Source organism: Gouania willdenowi, unplaced genomic scaffold, assembly GCF_900634775.1.
Source record: "Gouania willdenowi unplaced genomic scaffold, fGouWil2.1 scaffold_62_arrow_ctg1, whole genome shotgun sequence".
NCBI classification, from domain to species: domain Eukaryota; kingdom Metazoa; phylum Chordata; class Actinopteri; order Blenniiformes; family Gobiesocidae; genus Gouania; species Gouania willdenowi.
In genome coordinates this window covers 1,516,315-1,531,471 of record NW_021145227.1, presented here as the reverse complement: position 1 = coordinate 1,531,471, position 15,157 = coordinate 1,516,315, and the positions used below count along the sequence as shown (strand labels likewise).

Genomic DNA, 15,157 nt, shown 5'->3' with positions numbered 1-15,157 from the left:
CAATTTGTAAAAAACACAATAAACCAAATTAAAATGTTTTAATACTTGTTCTTTATTTTATTTTTTTTTATCTTTGAGGTTCTAAACAAACAGAATTGATACATGTCACAAATCAATCATGACTTGTAGGAACAATTCAATACATCAAAAAATGTATTTTAAATATCAGACCTGGAGTCATTTAAATGACAAACAAAACATAAAAAAATGCTGAAACACTCAATAACAGTGTGGTTCATATTATTAAAGAAAAACCATCCCTGAGTAGGGGTAACATCAAGCTAAAAAAAAAAAGCATCATTTAGAGGGATCCTCCACTGTTTTTACAAATGTGGCCTTACAACTGACGTTAACAGACTTCTAAAACTCTAGAAAGTTACAGATCAATCAGTTAAAAATAAAAAGCAGATGAGCAGTTTGAAGCAACAATTTTTGTCAATTTTGTTATTTTAACACTGAACCTTATAGATGTACTTTCACTCGAAATTTTACACTGTCAATTCAATAACTTTTTTTAAACAAGATTTTCACCCAGAAACAAGCATGCTTAAAGTGCATAACCAGAGCAGGAAAGCTCAACACGAACAAGGTCTAACAAACAAGTTAGACAACAACAAAACTGCTGCACATTACTGAACAGAAAGTGTACCTTTCAATCATCACTGGAGCCAGTGAATAACAAAGTCTTACAATGATGTACCGATGGATGAGGAAAAAGAAGAAAACACTTGAGGAGCATGCCAGGATGGAGCTTGGGTTGATGGATCTGTAAAAGCACAAACAAAATGTGCACCGTTAAAAGCAGTTTTATTCTGTAACACAATCCAGTCCAGTGATTGAAAATCCTTGTAATCTAGAAGGCCCTCAGTTCCTGAAGACTTATCATTTTTGCATTATTTTCACTGACCTCTTCACTGGTAGGTCCACTCATGGTCAGCGAGGTCGGTTATTAGTGTTAACACTCGAGGATTGACTGCAAACACTTTTTTTTTTTTCCACTCCACCTTGGTGCCTTTCTCAGGATTTATTGAAAAGAAGCACCTTGAAAACAAAAGCAAACAAACATAAACTCAAATGCTTTGCCATTTCTGGGAGTATAACAAAAATGCATTTTACCGTTGGAGGAACTCCAGTGTTGACCGTAGTTCCACTGGGTAGTGTATGTTGAAGCAGTAGTAACTTCCAAACATCAAGCAGATGGCATATGTGAAGGAAGTGATGTAGTTGTTGACAATCTCTCGGTCTATGCTCAACATATACGTTTCAGCAGCAAAGCAGGAGGAACCTAAGAATAAAGAAATGAAGAGAATATACTTTAAAGGGGATTTCGGGTTGGACATTTAAATAAGTAATATCGGGTGTATCCCAAATCACATCCTAACACACTATGCACTACAAACTCAACAATGAGTATATAGGTTTGTTGGTGTAACCTACCACAAACAATAAGGCAGGGTGTTGGTGGCACGTTCTCCATCTGAATCTCCTCAGCAAGACTCGTCTTCTCCACAAAATGAAACAGATGCTCTTCCTTCTCATCAAAATGGGCAAGTAAAAGAAGCACCATCTGTATTATTTCCCCTGAGCACCCAGTAGACTTAACGTTTTCAGTTTGCAGTTTTAAAAGTCCATTCAGAACTTTTTTCCGTTTATGTGCATCAACACATTTGAAGAAGTTTAAGAGGCGTGACCCTTTTTTATCCACATTAGTGAGGAAGGACTCGATCAAATTAATACCAGTAAGGTCCTGGAAGTGTGCTGCCATACCAACTTTCTCAAACAAAAATGGCCATTCCTGGGATAATTGCTTGATACTTGCACCTTTATTGATCTCTTTACGCTGTGTGAAGTAGGTGGATTTGATTAATGCTTCCGCCATGTCAGGATTGTAGTTTAGTTCTTTAAACATCTCCTTCATTTGTTCTTTTTTCTGTAGCTGACTCTCCACAGTCTCAGGGAGGGGCAGATATTTCAGCTCCCAGTTTATACAGCCATACATATCTTGAACACTTGCTCTTTGTTCTGCGGATATTTCATCAGTGTCATCATCTGATGGTGCTTTGCGTTTTGTAATCTTCGGGGTGTCAGGTCGTTTGACGTTTTCAACTCTTGACTGGAGTTGCTTTACCAACGAATGGTATCCAAGTCCAATAACATCCCCTTCGATTACATCTTTAAGAGACTTTGGATACTTGGCCACCATCCTTCTGGCAATCTCTGTTGTATGGCGTTTGGTTGGATTCTTGCATATCTTCATCATCTCGGAGACCACAATCCTAATCATTTCTCTGCGTAAACGTGGACTTGGCCTTTTCTCTCTTTCTAAAATTTGTACCAAGTCCTCAGGGAGCTTCTGCCATGGAATCTGAAAATTGTCTACCCAGTTTGGTGCAACTGGATAACAGCTTCCTGACGGTGGTGATGTAGCTGGTGAGCGAGAGCTAGGAGATGACGACGAAGTGGATAGGACAGGTATTGGAGAGGAGCATGCTGGGGATTGAGAAGGAGTGGTTGAGTCTGTATGAGCAAAAACATTTGGTTAGTACAAGTTTTGACCAAAAACAATTGTAGGGCTGCATAACTTATTAAAAATTATTGTGTTTACTGATTCTATAATTCTTTTTTTTTATATAATTCTAATCAAAACTTTCATTATCAAAAAGTATTCTTCAATATCATGGTGTGTGTGTGTGTGTGTGTGTGTGTGTGTGTGTGTGTGGGGGGGGGGGTACCCAGCTATAAATCAAGATTTTATTGCCAGCACTCTACTTTTTTGTTATCTGAATATTACATCAAATTAATTACATAGGGATTTCCATGACTTCATATGACATCAAAATTGTTCATTGTTGGGGTAACACATGCTTACTCTTCTGGGCCCAGGCGGCTAACAGTCTTCTGGCTTGTATGGGTTTTAAAACAGGCAGCAAGTCTGTCTCTGTAATGTATTGGAAGTCATCTGCTGTTGTTGCACCAAGTGCCTTCAAAGCTTCTTCTACTGACTTGACTACTTCAGTCGGAAGATCCGGAAGCACTTCTGTTATAGCATCACTTATCTTTGTTATCTGTACCTCTGCCATATCTGGAAGACAAAAGAAAGTTTAGACCGTGGTACAGCCAAATAAAACATTTAGTGTGATAAGAGACTGTGCTTCAATGGTACAATCTTGCATTCATTTTGTATGTAATATGTTAAGGGAAAAACGTCAATAAGTTCACCGACATGTCTGCATTGTAGTCTTCCTGTGTCCTTTACAGAGTACATGTGGTAGTGTGAAATAAATTCACCTTCATACACTCTCAGCAGAAAATGTGGTGCAAAATCATCTTTCACGAGAATAAGCATGATTTCTCCAAACTCCACTGAATCCTCAATGTTATTGACAAGTAATTGTCCTTTTCTGTAAGTTATTCCATTATACTGCACATTAACGTGAACTTTTGTATTCCTTCCAGTGAATCCAAAATGGAGGATTGTGCCTTTAACTTGCTCAAGAGTCAAGCACAGATTTTTGAAATTTTTCAGATGCCTTGTACATCGTTTGAAATAACTGTGTTTGCTCTCAAAACGCATGGTCCACAGCTTGATGAGTGGGCCAAATTTTAGGATCAGGCCAGGATAATGCCGCAAATAATGGTGTTTAGGTCTCAGCTTTATATCGGGAAATAATGTCTTTCTGGACTCTAAATATTCTTGGATCAGAACATCTAGATAGGCTACTTGAGCTTTGGAAATTTGCTGAGCACAAATCAGATCAACAATGTCCTTAAGCTGTAAAATTAGCTGCCACACATGATCTTGGCTGTCTTGTACCTTTTCTCCAATTATCAACGGCAAAAGTCTCAGAAAATTCCAGTTTTGGACTGCATTTCCACTCAATTTTAGTGTTTGAGGACTTACCTCACATGGTTTGGAGCAAGCATCTGTTGCTTTGTATTTTAACTGTTTGATTCGCCTGTTTAAAGTTATATAGGTAAACCATTTCTTTTTGTTGATGAAGTATTTGAGAAAAAGAGCAACATCATATGAAAGGACACCCTCAAAAATGTCATGGCCGAGACAAGGGGGCAATCCTGGTGAGCAAATGTCAAAATGTTGGAGAGTATCAAATACAGACCTGAACTTTATCCCTTGAACTTGGGGAGCATTCTCTTGATCCAGTTGTTCAATGGCAGATTTGTATATTGCTGGAGTTCGTTCCAGTCCACAGATGTTAGGATCAGCACCCTGAAATTCAGTTCGAGAAATCAGACAATACCTGCAAAAGTACTCAGATGTACTAAAGTTTTCTGTAAATCCTCCAATGGTGTGGGAGCCCAAGTTGTCTCCAGCAATACAGTAGAGAGCTCCCTTGACCACATTTCCATCATCCATTGCTATCCCATTTTCCTCCAGTTGTTTCAGATCATTAAGGAGCTCATTAAAAACCTTGACATGGCCAAATTCCTTAAAATCCTTATCTCTACATAATAAAACCAGCTGCATATGATCAACATTTGATCGTACATGGGGAGCCATGTTAAGTAGAGAAAAGTAAACTGCCAAAACTTTATGCTTCTTTTTTGCTGAACCCAATGGGTTCACCACTTCGAATGCATCCTGGTACACTCAAAAAAACAACTCTTTGAATGAACATAAAAAAATCATGGAAAGTATTTCCACATAATTAAATGGCTTTCTTTCAGCATTAAGCAATTTTGTTAGTCCAACTTGATGCACTTGACTTGGTTCAACACTATATATTAGGGTTGATTTAACTTATTTTCTAGGTTTGGGACCTACTTAATTTAGATGTGTTGGATCAAATTAATTCATTAGGGTTGATTTAACTTGGTTCTTAGGGCTAGAACTGACTAAATATAATAGTATTAGATCCACTAATTTGACAGTAGTGAAATTACAAAACTATCTTAAGTTGATCCAACCCAAGTAAAATAAGTTAGCCCAACAGAAATGGTTAATGCTGAAAAAAAGCCATTAAATCACATGGAAATACTTTCCATGATTCAATTAAGGTAATTTAAAGAATGCAATTCAAGTGTAAACACTTAAAGGTTTGCAGTGAATAGTATCAACAAAGACTACAGACTGCTTGGTGTCATGGGTAGAAAGAAAAGACAAATAGTAGATATTGCCATAAAAATGTATTTTTTCAAAAGTGCAAAGTTTTACACCAACAGTTGCTTGCCACAGAACAAACATTTTTTTTAAGTGCCAAGAGAATGAATTATAGCACCTAGTGCTATGAAAGAAAAAAAGCATAACATGTAGATGCTGCCACAAAACTTTTTTCCTCCAAATAAACAATAATGCAACAGTTTTTGCACCTGTATGTGCTGTTGAACTTACTGAAACACACGTTAACAGAAGAACATGTTCATACCACATTTAGGGGATTTACAGAATAAAACCAGTTCAAATGTAACTAAGAAAAATAAAAGTACTTAACCCCCACCTGAACCAAGCACATTGTCTCCAGTTTGGCATTACCCAAATCTAAAAGCTCATAACAGCAACAAAATTGTGACACAAATATGAAAATGCAACAAAAAAGCAATGAAAAAGTGACAGAAATGTGTCAAAAACAGACCATTCCCATCACAAGTGATAGGAATGCAACAAAAAAAAAGGGTTAAAAATTTTTTAAAAAGTGACAGACACAGCAACAACGCAAGGAAAAAGATTTGTTTTGATACATTTTGTAGCTTTCAAATGAGGCCTAAAGTCAGTGAACTCATGTCGAGAAGGTTTTAGATTTGGGTAAAACTGAACTGGAGAAAATGCACTCGGTTAAGGCGGGGGTAAGAGGTTTTGACAATCTGTCAGGGACTCCTTCACATTTAACCGTCATCGGAGCGCCTTGACTAACGGCAAAGCAATGTTTTGAGAACTTGTATCTTCCTGGATAGTCTGTTTCCATCTAGTTCCATTATGATCTTCTGCAATGCTTCAAAGGTATATTTTAGCTCCGGAGGGTAGCTCAAGTTTAGAGCATACACAAGAGCAAGCAACATTGCCACAGCAAAAGGCACATTTACCAACCCATCGAGTACTTCCACCCCCTCCAGAATGATTCCAACATCATCGGGGTCATCACCAGGCTGTGCTCCTTCATGTCGCATGACAAAGATTCCAAAGACCATCTCTGCCATGGCCGTTCCAATGTTTTCGTCAGCCGTCTGACAAAAAACAAAACAAAAACATTAACAAAGCTCCTTCATTAGCCGTCCAGACATGGATCTCTTTAACTTCATGTCTCTGTGACATGAAGTTAAGTGATTGGAAGGAAGAGACAGAAGGAGTTAAAGAATAAAAAAAGCTTATTACTATGTATAAACTATGTAGCTTCTTTAAATTTTAACAAGCAGCTAACTCCCTCTGAGCTAAAGACATTTGAGACCTACACATCTTCTCACCTAAAAAAATTCACTGTTTCAGGTCGACGAATTTTTCGAGCAGGCACTTATGCAGTTGAATGGCAGATACAGGCGTGGTCAGACAGGACACTCTTGCGGTCAGAAGTTGCTGTAATAAATTGAGAGAACAATTAATAATTATATCAATTAATGCCCATGAAAAAAAGCATGTAATCACTGACAGACGTGGATCTACAGCTCACAGACAGACTAGGAATTGATCAATAAACAGACATAATGAGTTCAAAACATAACCTTTTAAAAATGATATTAGTGTTTTCATGTTAACAAGACAGAACAGTCTCATGTGTATCCGTATGCATTTCAAACGTAAATGAGCCATAAATAACATGATTATGATAAAAGTGCTCTCGTGACTGATATTTTTAGCACCGTTTCTGAATGTTTTGTATCATTGTAATATGAAATGGCTTTTCTTGTACTTTGAGTCATGTTATCAAATATTTTCAAATATGATATTCTGTTTCCAAGAAATTAAGAGGAAATTTACTCATTATTGCATCTCATTTTTTATAGACAGACTTTTACACAGCAGATTAATTAATAATTAAGTTTCTTTACTCGTTTACATTTCCTTGAGCAAAGTCGAATTCCCTTTAAAAGAAAAGTTATAGCTGACAGAATCTAACATATGAATTTTATTTTTTTATTTTTTTTTGCACTGTTCAGAGACAAAACAGTCCATGTCCACAATTTACTCATTGCCTGTGCTGTATTCATTTAATGAATAGTACTTATCACTAATTGGCCTATTTTTGCTTTTGTACAACTGTGTGGATTTCCCTTTACGTGTGTTTTGTAGACTAGAGCAACTTAGCCATTTGCCTAGACCACAGCATTTCGATTATTTTTGCTCCATCTAAATTTCGTTCAATATGGACATGCTATATCTCTATCATTTGCATTTTCTGAGTACTTTTTAGTCGCTGAGTTAGTTTTGCAGATACATTAACCCTCTGGGGTCTAAGACGTTTTTGTTGTTTTTTCATTGTGTTTGATTTTACCTTTATATTTCATATAAGGAAATCCATAAACCTTGCATGTTTGGTATCATTTTTTTAAGGAGAACCTCCCAAATATGACTGTGAAGTATTTTCTTTAATACGGCATACTGTATTAACACAGTAGATCTAAAACCACTATGAAAACTAAAATTTGAGTGGGAAAAAGTAATTTTTTTTTAATATAAAAGTCACAAACATTTTTAACGAATCATTTTTATTGCTTGTTTAGCAAATCTAAACTATATATTTCAAAAACTTATATACAGATGAATCAAAAAACACAGTTATATATAGATATTTACAGTGAAATGGAAGCAATGTCTCAATTGATTTTGTACAACTATTTACAAAAAAGTATGAATCACAAATACAGGGAAATGCTAATTATTTGTGCCTCATTGTGTTGATATAAAACAATAAACAAATATATTTGACACTACACTACACTCTAATATCACTCACTACACACTAACTAAACTGTCAAATCACAGTAATAATCACTATTTTCTCAAATCTCTCAACTCACCCTCTTTCTCTGTCTCTGTTTACCTGACGCTTGAAAACAAAATTCCCGCTATATGTGGACATTATGATTGGACAATGGCCTTCTTGCTGCGCAACACTTTCGCTTTCGTTTTAGCGCTCTGCAGCGGTCTTCCTGCACGGACAGCTCAAGAAAATGTCACAAAAAAACACACGCACATTTTCCCTCATAACTCCACTTCTATTTGGCCTATCAACATGATTTAAAAACTGGTTTGTAGTTTGACATCCGCACTTTCGAAACGGAGATCTAAGGACGCGTAAAGCGGCTTAACAATCGCCCAAGCCGCTAATGTTGCTAACTAGCCGGCTAGCGGCTAGTTAGCAACATTAGCGGCTTGTAAACACTGCAGACCCAGCACTGAGGCACAAAAAGACAACATTTAGCTCTGGTTAAATCTAGCACTGGTTCTGATTTAGGTAGAGATCTGTAAGTAAGACCTCTCTATGAGGAATATTGTATTTCCATGGAAGAATTCACCAGTGTGTTGCTCTTAGCTCTCACCTGAGAGGAGTGTCCCGTAGGTGCGCTGCGCCGCACACCAAGTGGTATCAGTTACTTTTATCGAGACCACATTTATGAGTACAAGCGTGTGGTACATCAAGAAACGCACGCATGAAGCCCAAAGCAAACGTCAGCGGAGAATACAGAGGAAAACAATCGTCAGTGGACAAAACAGAGACAAAATAAAAGAAACAAAATTAAAAAAAAAACAAAAACTGTCGCACATGCAACCACTTTAGCCTCAGTCTAGATCCTTGTCAGACGGTCGACTGTTAATATTTTTAAAAACAAACTATAATTTTGACTAAATATCGCTGAAAATGATGGACTACTACTATTTCTGCATAGTATTTCGTTTGCATTAAGATGGATGACAATAGATTTCTACTTACCAATTCCATGTGCACAGCAAAGGAGGTCGTCTTCCCATGTTTCCTTGTAAAGTATCGCGAGAGCAGGGTCTTCTCGTTCAATATGCGCTTTGCTTTTCCCGCCCACCATAAGGACGCAATTGCCTCACTTTATGCCAACATGAATGAATCTAATAAATTCAATTAGTTGTCAGATTTCATGCATTCATCATGATTTTATCATGTTCATCTTGGAAACATGAAATTATAGCTTTAATTATACATGTTACACTTTAGTAAATGTAACAGCCCACCAGTTTGCCTTTTTTGAGTGTATAAAACGATCTTAAGACAATTTGGGTTTTCTTGATAAAATGTCTTAGACATGTACAGTTTACCATCACAACTGTCTGTGAGAACATCTGTTTTGGGAACATCATTGAGATCCACTGACATTAGGCCCTGCCAAAAACTGGACTCCAGCATACCTTTTAATGTTTTTAGAACAGGAATATAATAGGCAGACCGCTCTGTTCTATTCTCATCTCTGCCCAATAACACTTTTTTTGGCTCCACATAATTGAACATGTTTTTAAAACACTGAGCTCTGGAGTAAGGTGTTCGCATGGGTCCAGTGTGACACGCTGCAAACAAGTCAGATTGTTTTAATGTGTCATTTATCTTTGCAATGTCTTCATTTGAAACAGACATCTCTTTTAAACATGAGTTAAGTTGATTTAAAGTATATGTCTGTCCCAACTCATGTATATTCTGAATTTCTTCAATGATGTTTTGAATGGTAGACACAGGAAGTAGATGCTGTCCCTGTAGTTTCATGTAAAACATGCAAATGTTTTTGAAATATAGGTCTTGGAAATTAGACGCGTCCCCAACACTGTCTTCAGTATCTGACAAACTGGCAGCTACCTGTGTGTCAAGACTTGTAGTAGGAACGTCACACTGTGCTTCCTGAATGGATGTAAAAATCACATTTTCTGACCAGTCTCTGTGCTTTCTGGACATATGAGAGGTAAATGACGGTTTAGCACTGAACACACTTTGGCATTCTCTCACTGGGCAGGCAACATGGCGCCCTTTTGCTATGTGCTCCTTTAAATGAGCAACCAAATGTTTGGCTCCCTCACACTGTCGTTCACAAAGAGATACAGTGCATTTCAATGACGTTAAGGTCACATCCTGAGTAGTTGTTGGCGTCCTGTTATGGTGACGATAGAAATGTGACTTTAAAGCTGTATAACCAGAAAACACTTGCTTACAACTGGTCCCAATACATTTGAAAATAAGTCGGGGTTCATTGCGGTGCAATCTACAGTGTAACACATATGCTTTCACAGACTGGACGCTTTCTCCACATATATTACAAGAACACATTTTGTCAACCTATAACGTGGCATTCAAACATAAGCAACCTGGTTAGCTTCGGGCTTCAGCACATAGACGGCCCCGCTTTAGCTTGGCGCTCGGCGGGAAAACCTACACTGTGTTACAGAGTAGTGCAAAACGCTTTCTTATGACTCCTGACTAAAGAAGAACACAAATGTATCTTCTAAAACAATGCCAACTTGAATTAATAGGCTTTCCCAGGCTGTTATAAGAATTGTATACCCATAAACGCAGCTAAATGTCATTACATAAGGTTTACGGACTACAGTGTAGCGTCTTCAAAGATGTGTACTGAGTTACTCACCAAGAAACTCAAGACGGCAGGTGAAGAAGCTCTCGGTTACAACCATGGACTTCAAACTGCAGCGTCAGGATGTGATGTCCATGTCCATGTCCAACGGGAACGGGTCACTCCAGCCGACTCCACTCACTCGCGCTGTAATCACAATCAGCGCATGCGCGGGAGGCTGACTGTGTCGATTGCCGAACCGGAGACAGAAGCAGTGCACTGATTGGCCAGTTCAAATTCAGCCGCGTTAACTGTGGAAACTTGTTTAATCTTTTAGCATTGTTGTTACATTTGAGATGCTTTTAAAAATCATGTTTTAAGACCGCAGGACTCCTTTGAAAAAGAGGTTTTTAAATTCAATATGACTTTTCTTTAAAATCACTAAATTAGTTTTAATAATATATAATCGATATTATTTAAAGTTAATATATATTAATAGTAATTGCATATTTTTTTACTGTTGTGTCTTGTTGCACTTTCACATTGACTTTTAGGTGTAATTAAAAAATAATTGCAAAATACAGTACTCGAGTGCAATATGTTATACGTATTTTTTTCAGTTAAAAAAACGGTGCAAGAGAAAGGGAATGTATATTTTAAAGAGAAAAAATGTAATCATTACAGTTTTTTCATGATTAACGAGTTTACTATGATTTTAATGTTATATAAACAGTAAAAACCCATTATTTATATTTACAGTTTTTTACTGTCATGGTTTCACAGTTTTTACCCGTAAATTTTACAGATTTTTTTTACAGTGCACTCACACCATAATAAATAGAATAATGCATCCAAAACCATTAAGCCAAGGTTCCCTGAATTACCCATTATATTTCAAGTAAGCCTTGATTTATGTTTTTGATCTTTTCATGTAATTAGTTATAGAATATCATTTTACCAACAGCTTTAATATGTTTATGATTCTTTTTTTTTTTTTTTGTACAACTAAAATGGGAACAACATTTATATTGTCAGGTAGTAATCAATGTAATCTATTTTATGTCTTTACAAGGCTTTAGGAGGGAAAGGAAGCTCTGGGAGTGTTGCAGGCACTAAAAGAGAAGCCTGAGCGGCAACAAACCCAGAAACAACTCAGAAAAAAGATGATGAATGAAGACGTTCTGGTGAAAAAAACAAAGAACTGGTGTAAATACGCTGTAAAATGTGACAGAGTGTTTATCTTCCTAAAGACCATCAGGATGGGACACAGTTACACGTTCTGTTACATTAATAACTGAGATTTTAACGTCTCCCACAGCGGAAGGAACGACGTAAGTCACCATGAAAAATCTAGCGCCACAAATATATACACTCCGTTCAAAAAGTTTAAAAAGATGTAAAGTTTGCAACAAATGTGTCTCATAAGTCATTAGTGAATACCAGAGAACCACATGAGTGAGTATGAGAAATTATAATAAAATATATAATGAAAATAAAATGTAAATGTCTAACTTAAAGACAAGCAACGTGAAATGAACAGTAAATGTACAACGTGTTGACTTGTATGTGAACTGTATGTATATTAAATAAACACATATGCTTCATATACACATTTATGTTTTTATTTAAACTGTTTTATAATTTAGGGATTAGGGCTGGACGATATATCGAGATTCAAGATGTATCGAGTTTTCTATTTAGGTGATATAGAAAACTATAATATTTCATATATCAATATACAGTACATCTATTTATTGATTTTTACTTCTCGAGTTAAAGATATTAATGATTTGCAATCGGCACAACTTTAACATGAGTGACGGACAGGTAAAGAGGATACTTTAGTTCTAGAGGACACAGTCGTCATAAAGCATAGCTTAGAGTCCTGGTTGAATTCATTAACAACAACTACAATACTACGGTAACTTCATGGATACCTGTGGATAATAATAATATTAATGTATTAGATTTTATTTAGTGCTTTTCATATACACTCAAAGCTCTTTACATTGATGTACATCATTCTTTCACTCCACACACAGTGGTGGTAAGCTACTATTGTAGCCACAGCTGCCCTGGGGCAGACTGACAGAAGTGAGGCTACCATAGTGAACCATCGGTCCCTCTGACCACCACCAACACTCACTCACACACTACATTCATACGATGGATGTACATGGACTTGAAAATGGTTGTATTAGAGTTTTTCAGCGTTTCCTCGTCCCTACAGATGCAGACAATAGCCTTGATAGTTACTGACCCTCAAAGTAACACCACCAGTAATGTTACATACAGCACTAAGATAAGACTGTACAGTGAATAGTGAATGTGATCATGTCCTTCTGTCACACATTGATCCCACCCACCCAACAACCACAGCATGGAAGGTCCAGTTGACAGAATGTTATATATGTCACTCACATGTACTACCCAAAACAATGTTTGACTGTTTGACCTACATAAAGATATTACATTAAAAAAGAAGAAAAACACTCATTTCCTTAATACTCTGTGTGTTATTTTCTCTAATGAAGCACGTTATTCATACATACAATCAATTCAACAATGTTGGCCCCAAATGAAGTGAAGCAAAGCAGATGAGAAAGTGTTTTATTTCTATTAACAACAGGCTGAGAGGAAACTTTGGTCCATGTGTAACACAGCAGTGATGGTTACAGCATTCATCCTCTGCTTCAGTGGATCAATCACATCTGAAATGAAAAAACTACAAAGACACACATTTATTTTATTTCTAGAATTATCTTTTGATAGTGTTTGTTGTTGTGAGGATTAGTGAGACAATGTGACAAGATGTGTCAGCTCAGATATTTTTATAATGCATTTTATTTTATGTAGATTAAATTTGTGAAAGTGAAAACATAGAATACAGTTATTTAAGTTTGTTTTGTGTGTGGTGTTATGATTTGAAAATAATAATTAAAACATTTAAAAAATACATTTTAATCTTTTTTTTTTAATCATAAATTATTAGACATTTCAGAGGACTCCATTTTAATTCCAGGTGACCCCACATGGGGTCACGACCCCAAGGTTAAAAAACACTGCATTACATTATAGTGTACAGGAGTAGGGGGTACATGGCCTCAGGTTAAATGTTTGAAGGGGTTCGGACTGTGAAAAGTTTAGGAACCACTGCATTAGAACAATTGTTTACAGGAATTTAGTGAACAAAGCTTTTTAACTGTAAATAATATGTATGTAAACACTATTTAAACTATAAATGAATAATTATGTGTCTGGACACTAAACGTCCTCACAGTATGTGTGTAATAAACACTGGTTATAGCTGTTCACCATCATTAGCATCATTAGCTCACATACACACTGTATAGCTCTGTACGTACAGTAGCATTGATTCTAGCATGTTAAGCAGTAAGTTAGACCATGTATAACTTCTCTGATAAATACAGACATTTTCACATTTCATCGTCTAGTTCAGTTGAAAACGTGTGTAGAACTGAAACGTTCTAATACCTAAACATGTTATTCTACTGTAACACAACACGGAAACAAGAACGAAAATTATGTAAAGAGCTTTGAGTGTCTATGAAACACTAAATAAAATCTAATGCATTAATATTATTATTATCCACAGGTATCCATGAAGTTACCGTAGTATTGTAGTTGTTGTTAATGAATTCAACCAGGACTCTAAGCTATGCTTTATGACGACTGTGTCCTCTAGAACTAAAGTATCATCTTTACCTGTCCGTCACTCATGTTAAAGTTGTGCCAACTATCAAACAAATCATTAATATCTTTATATTTTAAATCGAAAAGAAAAAATCAATAAATGGATGAATATCCAGCACTTTAATAATTCGGAAAATTTATTTAATATGAAAATGAATTCGGAAAACGAATAAAAAAAATACTTCAGAAAAGTGATTTAAAAAAAAATACTAATTTGGAAAACGGATTAAAAAAAATATTTATTTGTAAACGTATTTAAAAAATATATAAATTCAGAAAACGGATTAAAATATAATAATAATTCGGAAAATGAATTAAAAGAAGAAAAAAATTAGGAAAACGCATTAAAAATAATATTATTTTGGAAAACGAATTAAAAAAATATATATTGGAAAATGGATTTAAAAAAAAAACATTTATTTGTAAACGGATTTAAAAAAAAATATTTATTCGGAAAATGAATTTAAAAAAAAATTCACTCAGAAAACAGATTAAAAAAATTTAATTTGGAAAACGGATTTAAAAAAAATATTGAATCGGAAAACGCATTTCAAAAAAATATTGATTCGGAAAACAGATTAAAAAAAATATTGATTAGGAAAACGAATTTCAAAAAATTAAATTAATTCGTAAAATGGATTTAAAAAAATAATAATAATTCGGAAAATTGATTAAAAAAAATAAAAAATTCAGAAAACGCATTAAAAACATATTAATTCGGAAAACGAATTTAAAAAAAAAAACATTAATTCAGAAAATGGATTTAAAATAATAATGATAATTCGGAAAATGGATTTAAAAAAAAAAATTCAGAAAACGCATTAAAAGAATATTAATTTGGAAAACGGATTAAAAAAATATTTATTTGTAAACGTATTTAAAAAATATATAAGTTCAGAAAACGAATTAAAAAATAATAATAATTAGAAAAATGGATAAAAAAAATAATTATTTGGAAAACGGATTTTAA

At 35.3% G+C, this 15,157-nt stretch overlaps 1 long non-coding RNA gene across 1 annotated transcript; it reads right to left on the bottom strand.

The window, feature by feature from the left end:
- Positions 1–941: 941 nt before the first annotated feature.
- LOC114460722 (uncharacterized) lies at positions 942–10,688 on the bottom strand. The gene is made up of 3 exons (XR_003673720.1): positions 10,549–10,688; positions 1,117–1,285; positions 942–1,041 (listed from the first exon to the last, which is right to left on the bottom strand). It is a non-coding gene; the product is annotated as an uncharacterized LOC114460722 (long non-coding RNA).
- Positions 10,689–15,157: the final 4,469 nt, after the last annotated feature.